At 39.7% G+C, this 24788-nt stretch overlaps 1 long non-coding RNA gene across 2 annotated transcripts in view; it reads left to right on the forward strand.

The window, feature by feature from the left end:
• LOC122932578 overlaps window positions 1–24222 on the forward strand; it is a 59385-nt gene extending 35163 nt beyond the window's left edge. Inside the window, exons 2-3 of one of the 2 annotated variants that reach the window (XR_006388315.1) lie at window positions 4270–4449; window positions 24138–24222. This is a non-coding gene — a long non-coding RNA (uncharacterized LOC122932578). Of the gene's footprint in view, window positions 1–4269; window positions 4450–12659; window positions 13289–24137 lie in introns of those variants that run through there. The other variant, XR_006388316.1, reaches the window with a different exon arrangement.
• Window positions 24223–24788: the final 566 nt, after the last annotated feature.

The following is a 24788-nucleotide window of genomic DNA, read 5'->3' on the forward strand; positions in this document are numbered from 1 at the left end:
GGGATCTCCAGTCCAACCAATCAAAATGTTGTTGCATGTCTTAGAGATATCCAAAAGAGAGAGAAGGGTGTAGCAGCAGTTTGTTAGTAAGTTGCTACCAACAGTCTTACAATCCACTCAGTGGCGGTACCAACAGTGTTATGTCCTAGCCTATGGACCCCATATCAGCAGTATCAGAAGGAGAAAACATTGAAAATTGAATGGTTTGGCATATCTCTAAGTTATACCAGAAGGAGAAAAATGCAGCATTCTGACATCTTAAGGTTGTTACATTTTTATTCACCAAACAGATGCAATATTTCAACTTCCTACAGTCTTTATCAAGCCATGATAAAGACCGTAGGAAGTCGAAACATTGCATCTGTTTGGTGATTAAAAATTCAAGAACCTGAAGATGACATGGAGTGTTGCATTTTTCTCCTTCTGGTATAGCTTAGAGCAGGGATGTCCAACCTGGGGCACTCCAGCTGTTATAAAACTACAATTCCTGTCCGAGCATGCTTTGTTGTAGTTGTAGTTTTGCAACAGCTGGAAGGCCATAGGTTTGGCATTCCTTGCTTAGAGATATGCCAAACCATTCAGTTATGAGGCTATCCCTTTAAAATGGTTGTCTAAATTAAATGATGATGATGGCATGATGATCAGCTAAGAATTGTTCATGGACTTGTCAACAACCAGGCATGTACTTTGGTTGCTCTCACCCTTTGATGACACCCTTTGTGATCAACTGTTGTCACTGGAGGAAGTAAGACACCCACCCATCTGTACTGTGAGAAAAATGTAATGATAAATTGTGTTCAACATTAGAAAAGGGGAATGAACGATTCCCCGTAAAACTTAAAGAGGTTCTTTGGAATTTACATATTGATCACCTATCCAGTACCAGAGGGTCTTCAATGCATAAAAGGAAGGGATAGGTGAGCTTCAGTTTAATTATTTTTTACAGGGGCACAAAGGGGAGCACAATTACAGTGAGAGAAACAAAAGGAGTACATTATTACAGTGTTGGGCGCACAAAGAGGACAGTATTATACATAGTAATACACTAATTGCATTTTTTTTGTCTGGCCAGTCATAGCTAGAAAAAACAAAACCTGAACACCTATAATTAGAGAAGATGTCAGCTGTAGGTCATTATAATGAACATATTTAACACTGGAAATATCATGTCTTATGGTTTCCATCATTAAAAGAAAATATTTGATATGAATAATGCATAAAAACAATATTTCACATTTATCTTTAAAATTGTACATGCTTCTTTTGATTATGTTTCCCCATATTGGGTACACTGGTATATGTATGTGTCAGATTATTGCTGGTGTTATTTGTGTGGAGCTTTGATTAGGCAGTGGGTTGTGTAAAGGGTTGTATATCACCATAGATTACTAATAAAACTCTGTAATCACTTTGGTTTAATAAAGCATTGAGCTCGTACTCGCAGTAGCAGAATTTCCATCTTGTTTAATGCAGTGTAAAGAATGTCTGCTAAAGCTTTCCTCTGTTTCTCTTAATTGCAAATAGTCCTTTCCGTGACAAGTAGTGATTAGTAAAAAATAATAATCACAATAATTTTCCTTTCAGGTTACTGACATTATGTCCTGTTTTATATGGAATTAGACATACATAGCTGAATTCCTATTCAAAATATGTAATGCTGAAAAATCAAAAAAAGTCGAGGAGACTTTACAGATGAAAAGATTTTAATTTAGAACTTCAACCATTTGTGCTTCCCACATGCAAATCATTATATTATACAGAAAAATAGAAATATTGCACAATAGAAATGACAGATATATTCATACTACAGCTTAAGGAAGTCAAGCATGCAAGAAACTGGGGCTTGGTGAGAAACATGAGATAGAATAAAGGACTAACCACTTGACCAAAATAGAACTGGGAACCATTTAGAAGATTTATTTATTTATAATTTTATTGTCAGTAGTGTTATGGATCAGTGAGTGTGGACCGACAGTACTGTGCCAACTAAACGGTACTGTTGAGCGCGAATATTCGAAAAGCAAGTTTTTATCGAGAATATCGGCACTTTGAGAATTCGCGAATATTTAGAATATAGTGCTATATATTCGTAATGACGAATCAGGTGATCATCCCTCCCTTATTCTAGCTTGTGGGACAATGAAAATGCGTTTTCACAGCTCAGCAACATCCATAGCAACCAATAGAAAAGTTGCCTACCCCTTAGTATATAAGAACCTCCCCAGCAGCTATTTTCTAAAGTCTATTGCAGTTATGAAAGAGACAGCAGTGTCATTGCTGTGCGCTGTGCTCTGTTGTATTACATTAGATAGTTAGTTAGTTAGCTCATATATATAATGCAGATAGTGGGAGATAGTCAGTGTAGGTTAGATAGTGACATAGTGTAGCTATGTGCAGGGTGTTAGGCAGTGTAATAGGTTCTGCTGTCCATACATACATGCTACAGACATAGTGCTGTAATGTCACAAGTTGCACATATTGCAAAAAAATATGCGCATCTTTAATTGCCGAATATTCGCAAGCGCAAATATATTGGAGCACGCTATCTGCCTTAAAGCTATTCTAATGTTCTGCTGTGCCAACCATTTATCCAGTCTCAGGAAACTTATGCCAGCTTGAAAAATGTAGCATGAGTGACCCACGCCGGTATTTCGCTTGCATTATGCGAATAATACATTGCCGATTTTCGCAATCAAGAATATAATCTCGAATTTGCGAATATATGATGAATATTCTACAAAATATTCAAGAAATATTGCGAATTCGAATATTGCCCCTGACATTGACATTCTTTACTATGACAGTGACCTTTTAAAGAGGAGGTGGGTTATACAGAACACAGCCTCTACTTATGTGACAAGTATCCAGAGGATGTTCTGATTATAGTAAGTTGGTGAAAGCTTAAATCTGGCCACTTTGTGTAATAGGTAATAAAAGATAATCCGCAAATTGCAGATCTGCAAAACACGGATACCTGCCGTGTGCATTCTGTATTTTGCGTAACGGAACAGCTGGCCCCCAATAAAACAGTACTATCCTTGTCTGTAATGTGGACACTAATAGGACATGTTTTATTTTATTTTTTGCGAATGGACTTAGGGAAACTGAATGCACACAGAGTAATTTCTGGTTATTTTGCGGCTCCGTTGAAGTGAATGATCCTGCAAACGGGCCACAAAAAACTGAATGGACACGTAAAAAAATACGCTAGTGTGCATGAGCCCTTAGGCTGTGTTTGCATTTGTGTTGGAGGCTCTTTCACAGATTCTGACACACATTTCAATGGATAGAATAGTCCCCTATTCTTTTGGCTAAAATGATGGACACCCTGTCAGAACCTGAAGGACCCACCTATACGTTGGTAGAGTCTGATGGGGGCCGTTGGTGTCCATTGTATTATCGTTCCCAGCTGGAATTAATTTATGCAAATATGAATGTTCGTTAGCGATCATCTTGCAGTGTAATGTAGTGGCGCTTTTGCTAGTTCATCGGGCAATCCAAATCTTAAAATGTTCTTATTTGCAGGCGGCAGATCAGGGTGTCTAATCACGATCTACTGCTGGCAAACCACTGTACAGCATGGGGACAAGCTATGGCATAGTGATCACTCCTCCCCATGTTGCTGAGGAGATCGCTGCATGTAATAGCAGTGGTCTCCTCCAATAGCAAGTAGGCGATTTTACACGGACTGGCAATCTGGTCAGTTATCGGGGATGAGTGTTTGTAGAAATGCTTGTTCCTGATAATTGAGGTGTTAGTGATCACCCAATGAAAGAGCGTTTGATGTTGATCATGTCTTTTGGCCGACACCTAATTATTTTTTTCTATCCAGTAGACTGGCCTAGCAACTGGGATCTGCTGCTCAGGAACAAAGATTTTCTACAGGAACGGAGGTGATTTCTGCATATAATGCTGCTCTCATCTTCCTGACGATCAGGCAATTATCTGGAATGCTGTGTTCATTCCCAATAGTTGCCTGCTAAATATAATTGGTTCATGTAAGAAGGCTTTTAGTTTGTAACAATGTGTCCATCAGGTGCCCAGGCTGGTTAGCTCACAAAGCATTGTCATGACTGAGTCTATCTACATAGTTGTACTGGTTTGTGGTACAACTGAGAACTGTTCTCATTCACTGACAACAAACACATATCTTGAAACTGGTGAGGAACTGAAACATAAACGATATCAGAAAAGCAATCTCATTTTCATTTAAACATGATTTATATAAAACCAAAGGCTTTGTTCACATGTTTTTTTGTTTTCCATCAGGTGTTCCAATGTTTTTGATGACAAGACTAGCACAACCCTGCGAGATACCATAATGGGACCATAGCCTACGTCAGGATTCAACAGGCTCTATTTCAACACCGACCCGGCATTGCTGTCATGGGTCCATTATATACGTAAGCTATGGATACAGAATAATTGAGGAGGATCTTGATAATTCAGGTATGTTGGCTTTCTTGTGATCTGGCTCCCAACACAAGCTCAGCAAGATGCACACATCTATCAAACTCCTATGTCCTGCATCTGTAAAATGTAATAGCTACAGATTTAAAAATAATCATTTATCAATGGTTTATTGACGTAAGGCAACTGCGTCAGTGAAGAGCTTTCCTCTGCCTATGAGCATGTAACATTTGCTTGAATACACGAGACACACAACCACAGGTTACTCTATATAGACATAAAAGACACAAGCCAGGCAAAGAGATGATCACAGCCAACAGAGAGCGCAATTATTTAATACCTGCTGATCGACATGATTGTTTTTTGGTCTGAGGTGAGGCAGATGTGGAAAGAGACGGCAGTGATATTTTCTATTTACCAGAATAAAGATATCTGAAGCCTGTTAGCTACAGTTCATCCGCTGAGCATACATTGTAATGTAAAAATATTTAATGAGTCTTCTCCAGACTTTTCCTAATGGTGCATGCACATTTAAAAATCACATTCTTTGTCCACTTCATTGACCTCACATTTTAATGAAGTCGGTTATAGATGTTGGAGTTACTTCATTACAGTAAGCTTTACTGAAGACGTAGCCTCCCTAAATCATGTAGAAAGTTTTGTAACAGAAAATAAACTGCAAACACTATTGAATTAATGACGTTGAGGAGCGGAGAGGTTACATCTGAACGCCGATAGTATTTCTTTTATTTCTTCGCTACTGATTTGTATTATTTTACGAACCAGACAAGAAATACTTCACTGGCCTTGATTTATTAAGAGGAGATATTTAAATTCTCATGGAAAAGTATGAATAAATACATATCAAACCTACACATGCCGAAGGATTTTGCAATTATACATAAAAGTTGTCCAAGTAAATCTAATTCTATAGCGATTTTTATGTTACTCTTGAAAAATTTTCATTTAATGGAAATTTCTGTACAGGGTTTGTCTATACAATTATTGGTTGCCAATTTTCCACTCAATACACTTACAAGACTTTTCCAGACAACCTATATTTGCGTTGCCTACCTGAAGCCATGCACTGATAAGAACATGCCTAATTCTCTATACAGTTAATAAAATCTTGTTAATAAGGGCAAACTTTTTGCTGTGGCCAAGATTTGCTTATGGACATTGGTCCCCTATTTTTACAGACTGTCCGTCTGTAAATGTATGAGTGTTTGCAGGAGTTTAATAACCATGGAGTCCCATAGCAAAACTTATAAGGGGGAATCCCTCTACTATGACCACCTTCAGCTGGAAGTTTGGAACGTGAAAAACATATTTTTTTGTTCACCTTTATGCACATGGATAATGCACACTGAGATGTCACAATTCAGGGATAATGCTCATAGTAATGTCACAGTAGTGGAATAGTGAGCAACAGAGGTGTAGCTAGGCTTTCCAGCACAGATTCAGCATGGCACCCCAACAACCAACACCCCCTTCACCCCACTCATTCACATTATATTAAATGAATTATACAGATAATGATGTCACAATACAGTGATAAGGCAGACTATGATATCATAGCACAGTGATAACACACAGAGAAAAGGTCACCATTAACAAAGTGACATCACATCACTGTATATGGCCTCATGCACACGACCGTTGTGTGCATCCGTGGCCGTTGTGCCATTTTCCGTTTTTTTTCACGGACCCATTGACTTTCAATGGGTCCATGGAAAAATCGGAAAATGCACCGTTTGGCAGCCGCATCCGTAATCCGTGTTTCCTTGCCGTGAAAAAAATATGACCTGTCCTATTTTTTTCACGGCCAACGGTTCACGGACCCATTCAAGTCAATGGGTCCGTGAAAAATCACGGATGCACACAAGATTGTCATCCGTGTCCGTGATCCGTGTCCGTTTTTTCCTATCATTTCAATGGCAAACTTGACTTAGATTATTTTTTTCATTTTTCATGTCCGTGGATACTCCGAAAAACAAAGGAGACCCACGGACGAAAAAACGGTCACAGATCACGGACCTACGGACCCCGTTTTTGCGGACCTTAAAAAAAAACAGTCGTGTGCATGAGGCCTATCAGGGAGATCTGTGGAATAGTAATTACAATAGGTTGAGGTGGCTCACTCGTAATTAGCTATGGTATGGTGCTACAAGCTCAAATAAAGGGGAACACCCAACCCTTGATTGAAAAGTAATGGAGTAGAAAGAATGAGCAAGCACTCAGGCACTTGGTCTCAGATTGAAGTATGCAGAAAAATGTATTATACAATCCCTATACATATCCCCATAAAATATCTAAAACAATAAAACAATCAAACAATCAGGATAGCATACAATGGCATATAGTAGTTTCAAATGGTTAAACTTGTACAACCTACACTTGACATGCCACCGCTTCTACATATACAAGTTTCTTCTATAACTCTGTCCAAGGGTAGAAAAGTGAAATGTCACTTCAGGTGTTCACAGTGCACTTATCATAGAATCGCAATATAATCGTATATTATCCGATGAATTCGGGTAACACTGTACCTAAAGTCACTCTTTAAATGTCCTTTTTGCCAATACGTATAAGACCTTTATCGGTATTCAGCTTACTGTATAGTCCAGAAATCTCCCGACCGCTTGGTACGGAGCTCCGAGTATTTGCCGGCGTGCTTGTTGCTCTCCTTGAGCCAAGCAAGTTTAAATCTCGTAGGAGTAACTTAAAAAGATCGCGGGAGTTCACGCTCTATACCGCGAATATCTTTGAATACAAGAATCGAAGGGAAGTATATTTGTTCCTTTTCCTTTTTCTTCAAGATTCTTTCTGTATGGCCATACAGTTTATAGGAGGACTTTTGTTGCGGGTACGTCAACTTGTTACACCAAACGCGTTTTGGGATGATTCACTCTCCCTTCCTCAGTGGTCAAGTGTTTGCCCGCCTAGCCTCCATTTTTATACTTTCTTTGATTAAATCAAAATCGCAGACACCTGCTATTCAAGCTGTTTTCAATTGGCAGAGGAATGATCCTATGATGCGTTTTCTTTATATTTCTCCTTGTGTTTTTTCAGTGTTTTTTTTTGTGGAGTATAAGCGTTTTTTTGCCTGAACGTTCCACTCAGTGCAATATACTACTGTATGTCATAAAAACGTTGTATATGAATGTTTCTGGTCAAAAACACCAATTTTTTCGTAATAATGGTGAAAACATAGAAATCCATATATAGCACTAAAAGTGTTCTACTTGTACTATTCACATATAGATTCTAAGATATATCCTATAAAATTTGTATCATAACATCTGTATGAATAAAATTATAAAATTGTAAAATTGTGATAAAAGAGTACGTTGATAGATGAAAATGGGTGGGTATCTCGAAACCAAGGAGACGTCGCATCACCGATAAACGGCCTGGCATGCGACGTCTCATCCTACATAAATCCAAAAATCTCTAACTCAGAGTTGAGTCCTTTTGGTAGCAACCATATGCAACGTTTTTATGACATACAGTAGTATATTGCACTGAGTGGAACGTTCAGGCAAAAAAACGCATATACTGAAAAAAAAACGCTGAAAAAAACGCAAGGAGAAATATAAAGAAAACGCATCATAGGATCATTCCTCTGCCAATTGAAAACAGCTTGAATAGCAGGTGTCTGTGATTTTGATTTAATCAAAGAAAGTATAAATATGGAGGCTAGGCGGGCAAACACTTGACCACTGAGGAAGGGAGAGTGAATCATCCCAAAACGCGTTTGGTGTAACAAGTTGACGTACCCGCAACAAAAGTCCTCCTATAAACTGTATGGCCATACAGAAAGAATCTTGAAGAAAAAGGAAAAGGAACAAATATACTTCCCTTCGATTCTTGTATTCAAAGATATTCGCGGTATAGAGCGTGAACTCCCGCGATCTTTTTAAGTTACTCCTACGAGATTTAAACTTGCTTGGCTCAAGGAGAGCAACAAGCACGCCGGCAAATACTCGGAGCTCCGTACCAAGCGGTCGGGAGATTTCTGGACTATACGGTAAGCTGAATACCGATAAAGGTCTTGGCAAAAAGGACATTTAAAGAGTGACTTTAGGTACAGTGTTACCCAAATTCATCGGATAATATATGATTATATTGCGATTCTATGATAAGTGCACTGTGAACACCTGAAGTGACATTTCACTTTTCTACCCTTGGACAGAGTTATAGAAGAAACTTGTATATGTAGAAGCGGTGGCATGTCAAGTGTAGGTTGTACAAGTTTAACCATTTGAAACTACTATATGCCATTGTATGCTATCCTGATTGTTTGATTGTTTTATTGTTTTAGATATTTTATGGGGATATGTATAGGGATTGTATAATACATTTTTCTGCATACTTCAATCTGAGACCAAGTGCCTGAGTGCTCGCTCATTCTTTCTACTCCAGATCCGTGGAATGTCTAGAGGACATGACATAGTTGTCTGATAGGTGTCGGTTTCACCGTTAAGATCTGCCCTTATCCCCAGAATGGACTCCCATCATGCCACACTGCGAAAGGAGAGGTGGTTGTGCATGGGTATTCCTCTACATTCAATTCAAATGTACTTCCAAACATAGCCGAGAAAGAGCACTTTGCTTTTTCAGAAGTGCTAACATCTGCAGCCACCTCTCCATTCATGGTTGGGGGAAACAGGGTCTCATTCTGGAAAAAGGATTGGGTCACAGAAGGGGGACCTGCAACTATCCGATATTTATGGCACATCCTTTGGATTTGCTATAAATGTCCCAGATGAGAGAAGCCTTTAAGGCACTTAAAGTGGTTAATCCTGTGGAATAATATAAAACATTAAACTCCTACATCATATAGCCCGTGACAATTTTGTTCTAACAAAGCTATAACCAGCCCTGTACCTCACATGGATCCAGAGCTCTGACCATTCATTGTTCCAAATGCTGTGCTAGATTTATTTCAAGCTGGCACCTCAGGGGGCCTAGTCCTTTCTGTTGCAAATCTCTCCCTATCACAGCTTAGAGGGCATGTCCAGAGCCTCAGAGGTGATGTCCTTTCAGCTGTAGTTCTCTCCCTGTAAGTAAATATTGCTGGTGGCAGTTGAAAGGTAGAACTGAGCATGTGCGACCACCTAAACATTGTTACACAGAGAAATAAGGAAAAGAACAAACAGCAGGTGGTGCTATACAGATACATTTTATTGAATAACTCAGTGGCTACACGCCATTGTTAATGACATGCAATTGCACAATTATTCAGATTCTTGTGCAGGTTTGAAAAAAGTAAAATATTTTTGGGTGGAACTACCCGTTTAAAGTTAAAATTACTAAATTTTCCGTTTATTTTAGATCCATTGGAGCAATAAAAAAAATCTGACAAAGTGGACATAGCTTTCAACCCTTTCAGCCCCGGAGGTGTTTTCAGTTTTGTGTTTTCGTTTTTCATTCCCTGCCTTTCTGGGGCCTTTTTTTTTTTTTCCATTCACATACTGTATGAGGGCTTCCTTTTTGTGGGAAAAGTTGCCATCTGTAATTCACAATTTGATATTGCATAGTGGAGAGCTGGAAAAACAGTTTCATGGTTATTGTTTTCACAGAATTCTATATACTGTAAAACTGACCAGTTCCTGTTATTCTCCAGGTCAGTATGATTACCGCCATACCACATATATGTAGTTGTTCTTGCGTTTTTATACTGAAAAACAAAACGAAAACCTTGACAAAAATATTTTTTTTCTTTTCGTTGTCATATTCTGACCCCTATAACTTTTTTGTAGTTATGAGTATGGAGCTGTATGAGGGCTCATTTTTTTCTGCGGTGATCTGTATTTTTCAATTATACCATGTTGAGATATGTATGACTTTTTGATCACTATTTATTTATTTATTTTTGATGAGAGGAGAAGCAACGAAAGAACGGCAAATGACTTTTTGACTTTTTTTCCGCTTCACCGTTTTTCGTATGGGATAAATATTTTTACACTCGGCTATGCCCATGATGTATATTTTAGTTTTTTATGTTTTTTTTTTTTCATTTTGGGGAAAGTGCGGGTGATTTCAATTTTTATATATTTTTTTTTTATTTTAAAAACTTTTTTTTTACAGTTTTTTTTACAGTTTCCATCATTAGATTGCTTCTCTCATACACTCCAGAGGACTGAAGTTCCTGCACAATGTATCTGGCTTTCCCCGATCTCTGCTGGGGGAAACCGGAGCACACCAGGAAGCGTGTGCTTATGGGTTTTAGTCCATCCACATGCCGTGGTCACATTTGACTGCAGCATCTGAAAGATTAAATGTCCGCAACCAGCAGCTATTGCGCCAGCCACACTCTTGAACGGGCGCCATATTTAGAGTCCCGGCCAGTACCGTACAAGTACACTGCTGGTCGGGAAGGTGTTACAGTGTGCTTCCAATGAAGCCTTTAAGTGGACATATACCTGTTTATCATATTCTCCAGTTTTTAACCTATGCATGGATACCTATTGGGTACTTGTCGGGCATGTGGCCAAAACTGATGGGCACAACATTGTGATGTTTCTTGAATCTACTTTGATTGTGAAGATATGGCTTAAAGAGGATCTGTTATCACAAAATGCAATGTAACCTGCAGGCAGCATGTTATAGAGCAGGAGATGCTGAGCAGATTGATGATATTATATAGTTTGATGGAAAAAGCCTCCGCAAAACTTTAAATTTATTTATGTTCCTGCTCTTTCTAACTTAAGTATACAGGGGAGATGTTATCAGTGACTGGTAGCGTTCTCTCTACAAGTGTGTATACAGAGGTAGCTGTCAGTCAGCTGACATTATATTAAGCATTATATGTAATGATATAGTGTGTAATATTTTTTTTTATAGCAGGTGACACATTAAAAAAATACTATTTTAAATGGCGGCAAACTATTTATTTACATTTTAAAAATGTGAATTTTTTATTGTTATCTTTCTTGAACACGCTGACAAGGTGCTAGCTTTCAGATACGCACGACACATAAATATGCATTATATGACTACACATTGGGATTTAGCTTAGTCTTTAAATTAGTCTTGTGAGACAGATAAAGACAAGTCTTGTAATACCTTATAAACAGTTTTTACCCATCCAGTCACATTTGCTATATGGTGAAAGGTGATAGCTACATAGGGTTTGCAAATGTACAGCCTCTAATACACGATGCCATGCTGCTCACTGGGGCACTGGAAAAACACAGATAAGCCGCATTATTCGTTTTTTGTGTGTGTGTAGGTCGAACAAGGAATATCATTTTTTTGCATATTTTGAATATCATGCACAAAGCTGAAGTTCAAACAAACTAAACTAAACAAACTAAACACATCAAATGCTCCCATGTGTGTATTCATTTTATGACTGACTATCTTGAATATGGCACAATGATGGCAGGTTTTGGTCAATATGTGTGACATGTATGCTGTATACCAAAACAAGTACAAGTATATGCTACTATGGAGTGACTGTTTATTTAAAGGGAATAGAGCAGGAAGAGCTGAGCAGATTGATACACAGTATAATATTCAAGATTCACTATAACTTTTTATAATGTTTATTTATTTATTTATTTTTTTAATTATTGCTCATTCTGGGCTGAGGATTCAAGTGGGCACATTACCTCAGTGATTGGCAGCCTTCCCTTGCACACAGAGATAGCTACCAGTCTCTGATTAGGACCACCCACTGGACTCCTAAGCCCAGAAGAAGCCAAGACGGCGCTTTTCCCAGAACACAAAATATCAATTTGTTCAACTTATAACCTTTGGATTGGTTTGACATGTATACTTATAGATATAGTTTTATGAAGGTGCCTGCTTAACTGCTGTGTAAGCTACACATGGTAGAGGTAGGGTGTGGTAGGACTGTGGAGTATCTAGATAGTGGACACCCAGAGACCGTTGCTTAATTTAACTAGCCGATGCCTGTTTCAGGATATCATGGAACACTGTGCACATAGCACTGGGAGAATGCTGCTTACTATGTGCAGAATTTTCAGTTCCTCAAAACTCTATATGTCATTATTGGTTATGTTTTAAAAGTAGTGATTATGATGCATGACAAATCAACTTCAGGAGTGTCCTTGTTGCATATTAAGACATTTTCAAAGCCTTCCGGGAGCTTCTGTGATCTGTTCCTTTGTTTTCCCAACTTGGCCATATCAATTAAAACAAAGTAGAATACATTTGTCTTTTAGCCTAAAGTGCCTATGATGATTCACTATTTTGCTCCTTGATTCCTGATATTACAGGTTGATCGGAAGTGGAAAGAACTGCGGCGCACCACCATACTGGGACATAGTAGAAGTGTTTGGCAGCATAAGGAAGAAGAATTGGCATCCGATTTATGCTCTCTGTTTTTGGATTCCAGGAGAGCAGTGCAGTCCCTTAAGGCTCCATTCACACGTCCGCAAATGTTGTCCACGCCCGTTCCGCAATTGTGCGGAACGGGTGCGAACCCATTCATTCTTTATGGGGACTGAATGGATGCGAAGAGCACACTATGGGCTCTCCGCATCCGCATTTCCGGAGCGCAGCCCCGATCTTCCAGTCTGCAGCTCCGGAAGAAAATAGAGTATGTCCTATTCTTGTCCGCAATTGCAGACAAGAATTGGCATTTCTATGGGGGTGTCGGCCGGGTATAGTGCGGACACACAATTTGCGGATCCGCAATGCACTACAGATGTGTGAATGGACCCTAACTTTGTTTTACTTGCGTGAATGTGAATTGAACCCACTTCACGTAGGACTAGCAGCAATTACAGTAAGATATATAACCCGGGTTTTTCTCAGTATATTTTATTGGCCATATCAATATCCACATCAACTGATCTAGATTATAGCATATTATAGAAACATAGAATGTGTCGGCAGATAAGAACCATTTGGCCCATCTAGTCTGCCCAACATACTGAATACTATGAATAGCCCCTGGCCCTATCTTATATGAAGGATGGCCTTATGCCTATCCCATGCATGCTTAAACTCCTTCACTGTATTTGCAGCTACCATGGTAAGCTGTAAATATATTATATATATATATATTTTTTTTTTTCGATTTCCCTTGCCTTGCATTGCTGCTTGCAATTACATAAGAGCTCACATTATGCCACTCTTTTGTCCCTTCCTGCTTTAGCATTGTTTCTGTAAGTTGTAGGTTATCTATAAGACATTCACATGCAGCATTAAAAATAAGTGTTAGTTAAAATTCTCCATAGGGTGACTTACCCACCTACATAGTTACAAATTGCAATGAATTTTTGTTGCTTGTGAAAGCCTTTGAGAACTAGAGGCAAGCTGCTCCTATTAGAATGATCTTGTGACCTGAGAACAATAGTGGTGCAATGGGAAGCAATGGGACTGATGAAGCGAAAATTGGACAAAAGTTGCAATTCTGGCTATTGGTGTTGGGAGAATGTGGCTGCGCACATTGGTGGGTAGTTACACAAGAAGGCAGCATTGAAATCTTTTGTAGCCAAATCTCTTAAATCATCACTGAAAACTCATTAGAGATCTGGTTGAGGTACAGGCCACAGATTGCACTGGGAGGGCATAGAGCTCTTTCTTTCACTGCACAATATCTGTAATGAACTGGAAAGTCTGGGGTGGAGCTGGAAACCAGCTTTCCTTAAGTTCATAGGACCCATTATTAGAGTTTCTTTGCGACTGTGTTTGGGTGTGTTAGAATTTTCATTCATATGTTGTTAAGCACCCTCATAACAATGCAACATTTTATCTGTCTGACCTCCACCTTGCCATATGGCAGTGCAAACTGTTCACACTTAAACAAGAGGAACTGGAAACCTGGGCAAAATAAAATACCAGGATGGCATTGCTTAGCAGATATAATGTCGAAGAATTAGTGCAAACTGATCGGAATAGGTCATTTACAGCTTACCATGTGTCCTATTATTTGGAGGACCATAGAGAAAGCCCAACATCTGTTCATATAGATGAAACACGTGGGAATGTGTGAAAGCTAGCGTGCCTTTCAAGACAAGACTAATTCAAGTAAAGTGTCAATTAATTAATGTTCCTCATGATGGTTAAAAATGTTAAATCATATCCATTAAAAAAGAAAAAAAAAAAAAATACAAATCCATACCCTCTATCTGTATGTGGATGAATTAAAACACAACGCTTGATATACAATATTAGATGTGTTATTTTTATCTTTAGAAATGTATTACATGTCAGTGGCTTGTAGAATATGCTGTCTATTTTTAGTGGCACAGTATTAATTGATGGAAAAATTAGCTATAGCTGGCTTTGTATCTACTTCTGACATTCACAATTGAAGCTCTTAGCACAGTGTGATACAGGGTAGAACTCAAACTCTTAATGAAAATTTAGTTCATATGAGCAAGAACATGTAATATTGTAGTACAAACACTTGATCCTTAAAGGGGTTGTGCATTTATTTTTGCAGCCCAAGCTGTGCCTGTATGAAAAGCCATACTAACGTGCTCTGTCCCAGTTCTCCTGCTCCATAGCTCTCGTCACTGGTCTTAAAGTCCCCATCGGGTCACCACTATGGCCAATCATTGGTTGCAGCGGCACGAGTGACTTCATCCATGTGAAACTTGACATACAGGACTGAAGATAGCCAGGGAGCTAGGCATCAGGCCACGTGGAAGACCCATTAAATGAATGTCAATCAACTTGTGTAACATGACCCTAAGATAGTCCAAAACTATATGTGTAACTGAGGTCTGCTGTTAGGATTACAGCAAATGATTGTGTGAAGGAGTTGTCAAATCACATAAAAACCTTTTCAAAATGTGGCTGGTCTGGGAAGATCAGCTGATGGGCTTGGGTCCTGTTCCCAACACTCCCAGCTAACAGTTTACTGCATCTTGGCTCCTGGCTTTGGCTCAAAAAGCTGTGTGGTTCTAGCCTTTTCATTGAAACCCTCTTCTAGGACACTGTCATATACTGCAGCTACATGCTGTATACTGAATTGCATAATCATGTGTTATATTATGAAAACTGTACAGTGAAACCTCCACACAAGACCACCTCTTTGAAAAGACCACCGCTTTATGTAGACCAGATTATCTGTGACAATTTTCAGTTCCTGCATATACTTTACATACCGCCTCTTTGAAAAGACCCCCTCCTTATGTATACCAGATTATCTGTGACAATTTTCAGTTCCGCCATATACCTTACATACTGCCCATCTTTTTAAGAGGACCATCCCTCTAAACGACCATTTATCAATGCAATTTTGGGTGGCCGTCTCAAAAAGGTTTCACTGGATTTATTTTTATGGCATCTTTTTCTTAAAATTCTATAGATTGCAACACTTTCCTACCTATGTGGCAAAGTTAGCAATGTTTATGTAGATGTCCCAGGTTCTTGAATACAGTTAAAGAACTGCAGTGAAGACTGACAGAGAAGCCACACTGATGCAACGATTTATATTTGTATTTAATTTACGGTTTGCTAAAGGACGGTTGCTCTATTGATGCCTATTTGTCGATCCCAGGTTGCCGTTGTTCTTCCAACCACTAAGACACACTATGTGCTATGTACAACAGTGCTGACATCTTGGTCTAGGCATGTACTAGCAATCTGCTGGAATAATAAACCAAGGTCTCTTAGTTCAAGGATTTTATCCATCTCAGTTGGCTCAGTGGCTGACACATTTGGTAAACAGGAGACATCGCACAATCATCTCACATGACTTGATCCAATTTTTTAGGCTTCATGTGACTTTTGTTTTAATATAGCTTTTATGCCCCTCCCACATGCCACAGATTGGAGCTAGGTGCAAATTGTTTAGGTGAAAATTTGATAATTTGCAGATGTTAGCGACAACTGCTACTTCCTCCGATTTGCATAACCTTATGGCTTTACCTTCTGGTCCTTCTTGGTGTTGCAATTTCAGTGTTGAGGAATGTTTTATCGGAAGTCCTACATTAATAAACAGAGGGGTGGGTTGCTCTTCATTCACTTTGGACCTCATTCTTGAGATAGCAACTTGTCCCAGAGGCAGGACCCACAACTATCAAACAGTTTTGACATATACCATCAATATGCCATAAATGTCCCAGATGGGAAAAGCCCTTTAATAAACGGAAGAGAATACTTTAAAGCGAATTTCACGTGAGCGCAATATAGAGAGATATATCTGCGGCTGTATGTTTACCGCAAAATTTAACCATGAACGTGGATCACCCACTTCTATAATCTATAGTGCTGTTAGGTCCGGTAATTAGACCCATGGTCATTCAATAATTGACATCTGATTTGCACCTATATTACACCTATGTAAAATAGGCCTTAGGTTTCATGCACACTGCCATATTCAGGCCACTGCATAAAAAATGTTTGTTTACAGCCATGATAGGGATCTTGCCCTGTGAGAACTGGAAAATGTTTCCCAATCCCATCCTCGGTTCCAAACACTGTACACAGCTCATGCAAACGACCATAATATGAACATAATAACCTACACTGATTGACTTCATTTGAACTGCAATTGTATAGTTAATTTAACATTAATACAAAGGTCCACACCTTTCTCAAGGCCACAACCCTTTGGCCCCTTTCACACGGGCGAGTTTTCCGTGCGTGTGCGATGCGTGCGGTGAACGTATTGCACCTGCACTGAATCCTGACCCATTCATTTCTATGGGGCTGTGCACATGAGCGTTAATTTTCACGCATCACTTGTGCGTTGAGTGAAAATCGCAGCATGCTCTATATTGTGCGATTTTCACGCGACGCAGGCCCCATAGAAGTGAATGGGGTGCGTGAAAATAGCATAGCATCCGCAAGCAAGTGCGGATGCTATGCGATTTTCACGCATGGTTGCTAGGTGACAGTCTATTCACTGTATTATTTTCCCTTATAACATGGTTATAAGGGAAAATAATAGCATTCTGAATACAGAATGCAGAGTATAATAGTGCTGGAAGGGTTAAAAAAAAAAAAAGTTAACTCACCTTCTCCTCTTGATCGCGTAGTTCCCGGTCTCTTTACTTCTTGAATGATGAGCTGTGGGCTAAAGGACCTGTGGTGACGTCAGATCACATGCTCCATCACCACGGTGATGGACCATGTGATTGGAGCATGTGATCTGACGTCACCACTAATCTAAGCCACTGATCTAAAGAGACTGCGCGATCAAGAGGAGAAGGTGAGTTAACTTATTTTTATTTTATTTTTAACCCTTCCAGCACTATTATACTATGCATCCTGTATTCAGAATGCTATTATTTTCCCTTATAACCATGTTATAAGGGAAAATAATACAATCTTCAGAACATCAATCCCAATCCCGAACTTCTGTGAAGAAGTTCGGGTTTGGGTACCAAACATGCACGATTTTTCTCACGTGAGTGCAAAACGCATGACAATGTTTTGCACTCGCGCAGAAAAATCGCGCATTTTCCCGCAACGCACGCGCCTCTTATCCGGGCCAAAAATATGACGCCCATGTGAAAGAAGCCTTTGTAGCACACTTTGCTCGCAAGAGCCTCAAAACATAGTCCGGAAGTAACCTGATAAATGTCCTGTGTAAAGACTGAGTGTGTTATTTGCCCTCAAATACCAAACTGAGCAGGTGCATTTTGAGTCTTGTTTTTTATGTGTCCAAGGATGATATCTCTCTGCTGGTCTGTGTAATGAATTCCAGTGAAGGCCACAAGACTCCAGATGTTTTATAGTGGCTCCTGGTAACATCAGACTGAAGTTCCTTGTGCCCCCTAGAGGAAGTGTTTCTGAGGGCTCATCCTCTTTGTGTTCAGGACATCTGGGAGGACAGCATGGAGTAGCTCTTACATGGGCAGCGAGACCTTGAGGAGCCGGAGAGGAGGATGAAAGTGATAGTGGCTCTGGCTGGTGGCCACAGATGCCCTCCTGAATTCAACTGTGCCGCCATCCTGAGAAAACTGGAGTTAGGAAGACAGAATTTGGCAGCTGGTACTGGCCCCCACAGAGGGCCAGCTTATTTCAAGTGTTTTGTGCTGCTGATAAATTATTTTGTGACACTCTGTGGTATTTGGTTGTGCTGGGGCAGTATATTGTACTTCACGGCAGTATTTGGCTTTGCTGGGGCAGTATTTTGTGCTGCAGTATGGTATTCCTCACCTGGCCTATTTGTGTGGAACTGCCTACAACATGGGCCAGTTTTAGTTTTTCCCGGGGTCACTTTAAGTTCTCAGTCTGCCCCTGCCTTGTACATCAACTTATTACAGAGATATTGTATAGTGGAACAAAACACTTTTTTTCTTTTAGATTTCAATGTTAAATGGCAGGAGACAATGCGTACATTTTGAGGTACCATGTGGTCCCAGTCAGTCAATTGCAGTGGCTTTCCTCACTCCATTGCTCCCTAGGGCCATGCAGTGAAAGGAGGGCATACTCTTTCTTCAAAGTATTGAATAGCTTAAGTGGAAGGCAGTGGCGTACATAGAGAAGTAAGGGCCCCATAGCAAGGATCAAACCAGGCCCCCCATATAGGACAGAAGAGTTTCTGCCTGAACCCCTTTCAATGATCATTGGGCAATTTTTTCACTGCCTCATTTGCTAAAAGTTGTTCCTTCAGAGGGCAGAGTCCTGACCAAGTTTTCACCTTCAGTAGAAGAGGAGATAATCCCAATTAAGACTGGGCCCCCTCTTGCCCTCAGCCCCATGGCAGTCATATGGTCTGCCGCTATGGTAGTTATGCCCCTGATGGCAGGTTACTTCGCTGAATGACTTCTTGCTAGGCCATGCAGATTCTCTAATCTCTCCTATTTCCTTCTCTCTTTTGCAGATCTTGCAGCAAGTAACAGAGATCTGTGAGTCTCTGAAGCTGAAGCTGGGTCCTGGGGAGAGGAGCACATGTGGTCTGCTCCATATCCCTTGCTATCTCCCTGCTAAAACTGACTACAACACTCTAGAGATAGGGGTGGAGTTGGAGCTAACAACTACATAGGAACTTCTTGCAAAAGGGCTATGTCAGAATTATTAACTTCTTCAATACCATGTAGAGCTATGCTGGGAGTATTACTTGATACTACATGACATAACATTATATTACATTGCATTTTAACAACAAACCATTTGCAGATACCCCATGTTGTTTATGGCTTCAAAGACTAAGATATTTAGAAATTAATTTTGAAGGTATTGCAGCCTGTGCAGTGAGCACCCCTGTCCCATGTCGGATTATGTTGGCTGATACTATCTGCAAGCAAGGGGTTATGTTCCCCAGACTTGTTCACATGCAATTTTTATCTGTGGGGAAATTTAAACCAGAAAGTGTCAGCTAAAAAAACACATCCCCTGGATGAACGACACCATCCGCAGCATCACAAATGGATTTGATATAATTTATGTGTAAATTGTAACTGAAATGTACACCAGCCTCTATCTTATGTAGATTTTAGTTTTAAGTGCATGAAATGCCAAAAGATGCTAAAAATGTATTAAGATGTCTGCTCCTTGATAAATTTGGCACATCTTACTCCACGTAATTTTTTCGTAAAATATCATAAGAAACACTTCACTTAGTAAATCTATCTCCCCCAGCATGTTTGCTCACTGAGGAAATTATTTGATCACTGTGTGTAACTGCAGCTGAGTATCATTTCATTTATTAAACCTCTTATTTTATTATGCACTGATGTCCTTTTTGGCTATCCTTTCCCTACCTATAACATAAATGTGAAAAAAATATGTTAAGGGAACACTAAACCTAGAAATGAATGATAAATGTAAGCAACAAATATAGCTGTTTGTGCCATTTGTCAGTTTGCCACATTTTTTGCATGTTCCTGAAACGGTCTTGTAGAAATCCTGCCATAGGTGTTAAAGGGGTTATTCATGTGTCTAATATTGATGATGTATGCTGAGGATAGGTCATCAATGTCAGATCGGTGGTGGTCCGACCCCCTGCACCCCAGCCCACAAGCAACTGTTTGAAGAGGCCATGGCCCTCACCATAACCTTCTCACAGCTTACCATGGACATCCCCATCCATTGCATAGCAGCTATGCTTGATTTTGCATCTGTACCTAGAATGGGACTGAGCTACGCTTATACCATGTGACCGATGAACATGATGCCAAACACCTAGAAAGAGGCTGCGGCACTCACAACACCTCTTGGTCTCTTCAAATAGCTGATAGGGGGTGCCAGGCGTCATCAATAGTGAGCACCTGGAAAACCCCTTTTATTACTGATCTGTTACAGTCATAGCTGGTGACAGCTGAAGGCCGGGGCTTAGGATGGGCTGGTAATTTTCTGTCCCTCTGTAGAACTAGGCAGAGGGAGGAGGCCCCTGCTCCAGACAGTTGTCTTACAGTTAGTTAGAATTAGAAGAATTGTTATGAGGAAGAGGGAGAAATTGTATTCGTTTTTAACACTTACTAATGATTTCAATGAGTATAACAAATGCCTAGAAAAGATAGTCAAGAGAAAATCCACTCTATAGTGGGTGTATAGTTTTAGTGGCATTTTACTGTATTTAGTGTTATGTGGGATAGGTTATCTAGAGGTTTATATGATTAATTCGTTTTTTAGTTGCTGGCCCATTTGGATTTGGATATTTCACACTTTTAAAAGCTTAGTCAGCAATAATCAATAATGTGCAAAGAGACAGCCATACTGTGGTGAGACTACACATTTTATAACAGGGAGGCTTCATCATTTAAAGCCAAGCTTAAAATAACCTTACTGTGTCACTGACTGTAATTCCAGGCCCCACATTTGTTTGAGTCCGTCAGTGTTGGAGACATCACGTACCTAACAGACAGAGCCACATAATGAGAGCACAGTTCATGTTCTCCACATGCTATAATGCAAAGTACAAGCGAGATGGAATCAGATCACTTCATTAACCTAATCTGGCTTGTTAAGGCATTTACTTTGTACATGAAATTGAAGTATGCACATAATAGCAATGCGGAATAGTCCTGGAGAATGGAAAAAAAAGCATTTTTAGAATTCACATTTCTAAACTATCTGTACTGATGTTCCTATTATTATAGACTATCAAGTGCTCCGGTTGTAAGCATTTTACTCTCTGCTGGAACTGAGCAGAATGTAATGACCCTAATGATGTTAGCAAGTCTTTGCAGCATTAGCGCTTCAATTAATTTGCTGACTCGGAGTAGTAGATTCCTAAATATTTGTTATGAGTCTTTTTTATGTGTGCATTGTCATTTTTGGTAGCGAGTGTAAAATTGTCACAGAAATTGTGTTAAAATGATTCTAGATGTAATAGGAAAACAAGATAACTGAGACAATCTACTCTGTTGAATTTCTTGGCGCTGTATGGACATAAGGACAGCAATAAAAGCAACCTTATTAAGGTACATCATGACAGATTGCAAAATGAAAGATTCAGAGAAGCTAACATATATTCCTGCTCCATCATGAGGTTGCCACTGGGAATATCGCTCAGGCAGTGAGATCATTGATCACCGGCTCTTCAGATGAGAAGTGATGAAAGTGTTGGGTTAGGATCTAAGACTCAAATATCAGACATGCACAGTATTAAAATGAATTATAAAGAGAATGTCATAGCAAAGCTGATCCATCTGAAGGCAAATCCTGTCTGGTGATACAGAGAGTGGTACTGTCCTAACCTTACCCGTGCTGATCAACAGACCTCTGTGTAAGGCCTGATTCACATGTCCGCTTCCTGGACGCATTAAATGTCTGTTTTAATGGGATTTGTCACAGTCCCATGGCAAGTTTAATTGACCCGAAGTTGAGATGAGCAAATAGATTCTAACAAATCGATTTGTCTCATCGGCAGCAGGGCTTCTTCACCTTCTTCACCTGCTGCTAGATTGAGAGGGCCAGACACAGCTTGGCCCTGACAATTTCCTGCAGGGGCAGAAACCCTACTTATGAGACAACCCAATCTCTAACCCAAACTCAGGGCATCATAAGGATCTAAGGTGTCATGAGTTCAGCTCACAACTCAGGAAAAAAGCTGTCTGTGAAACTCAAGTCGGGCGTGTGATTATTACTTTTTGTGTGGTATTCCACCATGGCTGTGGATAAGAACCAGTTGGAGCCCTGGGACATTTGTATGCATATAGAAGAGCAATGCATCGGAGAGGAGCGAACGTCCTTACTGGAGGTCTCAGCTGGATTACATGATAAGTGCTTTCAACACTCTGATATTCAGAGGCACACACTTATTTTTTTATCATTGTGAGTTCAGCTCAGTTAAACCATTGGCCTTGCCATAATGCAGCCTAATAATATGGACACGTAATGCATCTGGAACGCAGACATATGAATCTGGTCTAAGCGATTATGTCACAAAAAACAACCTTTACATCCCTAATTCTCTACACAAGGCCTATCTTATCTTTAGAGGTGGTCAGAGATGTGACAAGGTGTCTGGCAACAGTGCAAAATCTCTAACAGACTTTATGTAGACTGACTGCAAAAATATTGGATTAAGGGGGTTCAATTTTCAAGGAAAATTGGTCCTAATTAGTGTTGATCTGAATTTCAGGGAAAATTCGATTTGCTGCAAAGACGAATTTCCTTGTGCTTTGTGGTAATGAATAGATTTTCCCTGAATTGTGGTAAAAAAAATAAAAATAAATCATACTTACCTCATCCGTTTGAGCTGGCCATCTTGATTGAAGATCCTGTGCGAAATCCAGTGCGCGGTGGTGTATGCCATCACCACGCCCGGCGACGTGATGATGTCATCATGGGCTTCGCGAGATTTAGAGCTGGACCAACAATCAAGATGGTGGTGGCTGGCTCTTTGCGATCAAATGGGTGAGGGTATGTATGATTTAATTATTTTTAAAAATTTTACACTGTAATATTGATGCCGGATGCCGTGATCAGCTATGAACTCGGCATGTGAGGGGTACAATGATGGGGGCAGTGCAATCACCGGTCCCGGTCATTGCACCAACTACTTACAAAGAAATGCTAGGTAATTCGTCACAAAGCAATATTTTTTGTAAAGTTCAACAAAGCAGCCAAATCGAATGTTTCAATACTTCACTCATCATTAGTCCTAATATGTGCATGTTACATAGGTAAACTAAATTATCAGCCATGTGAGTCCGATCACTGCTATAAGTGCCTACGGTACATTCCTCATACAATGCTGTAGTATATGTCTGCACTATTATAATCATGAGCAAGAATAGTAATAAAAAGAACATAAATGGACCCCATCAATGAGAATGAATGTTCCTGAGCTTAGGTTAGCTATAGATGAGGATTTACGTGCATTACCTGTGTGATAGTTTGTGTTAATGCATACATTGTATACCTTATAGAATCTCTTCTTAAGTACATCACTAATGGATAATAGATAATCCTTTTACAGAAGATTTGTCAGGTCTTGATGGCGGAAATGATGACTATACAGGATGACAACTTGCATAGCAGAGGAGGGCAATGCATCTGCCTATGTGCTGTTGCTCTAAATCTATTCCTAATACTGAGGTTAATGTTGTCAATCTATAAGAAATGTGATGATATAAAAGGGATGTTTACATGCCTATGGAATGAGCACATGGAAGTGGATGTATATTAGCAATTTACAATACATTTATGTAGGTAATTAAAGCATCTGTGTTCTTTATTATGTCAGTGTGTAGCCAATTCAGAAAAGTATTGAAATTATTTGCTAATAAACCAGAAGCTTAGAATGGGCGTCATTGTGATCTTTTTAAATTTGTGTAAGATAAGCAGCACGTGGATGCATTTCAAGTCAATTTGACTCATACCCATCTCTCTTACAGTGGCAAAGACCCTGGAGACTACTGCCACCTACTGAAAATACTGTAGAATTGTATAGAAAAGATACCTATGTGATGACACCTACTGGTAGATGTGAGTACTGCACCTTGTGTGTTATCTGGAGATGGTTGAATAGATCTGCCAGGATTACAATGATACTATATACACACACATATAAGTCAGATAGATATGTTACCAGACCTTTGTAAGTAAAGGTCTAATAGAAGTCTATTATATACAGTCCGTCAGCTACATGTGTTTTTGTCTTTACTACTTATCTCCATACTTATTTCATCCCTATACTGTACCACATTCAGTGGTTTGCCCTCTGTTGGATTCTTAGGCCAGTTTCATACATACATACATACATACATACACTAAAGCTATCCGACAGGCTGTTCTGGCAGAGGAGTTCACTGTATACAGCCTAGCCATATACTGCCATGCACTGCCAGGCGCCCGTTGACTATAATGGGATCAGGCGGGGATCCAGACAGTTTCCGGCATGAGTACCGCATTTTGTTCGGACAAAAATTGGTGCACGTTAGACCGGATACAGTGAACTTCTGCAGGCTCTTCCTCTGCTGTAACAGCCTGATGGATAGCTTTACTACATGTGTGAAAGTAACCTTATATAAACATAGATAACATAT

The sequence above is a fragment of the Bufo gargarizans genome, chromosome 3, assembly GCF_014858855.1.
Source record: "Bufo gargarizans isolate SCDJY-AF-19 chromosome 3, ASM1485885v1, whole genome shotgun sequence".
NCBI classification, from domain to species: domain Eukaryota; kingdom Metazoa; phylum Chordata; class Amphibia; order Anura; family Bufonidae; genus Bufo; species Bufo gargarizans.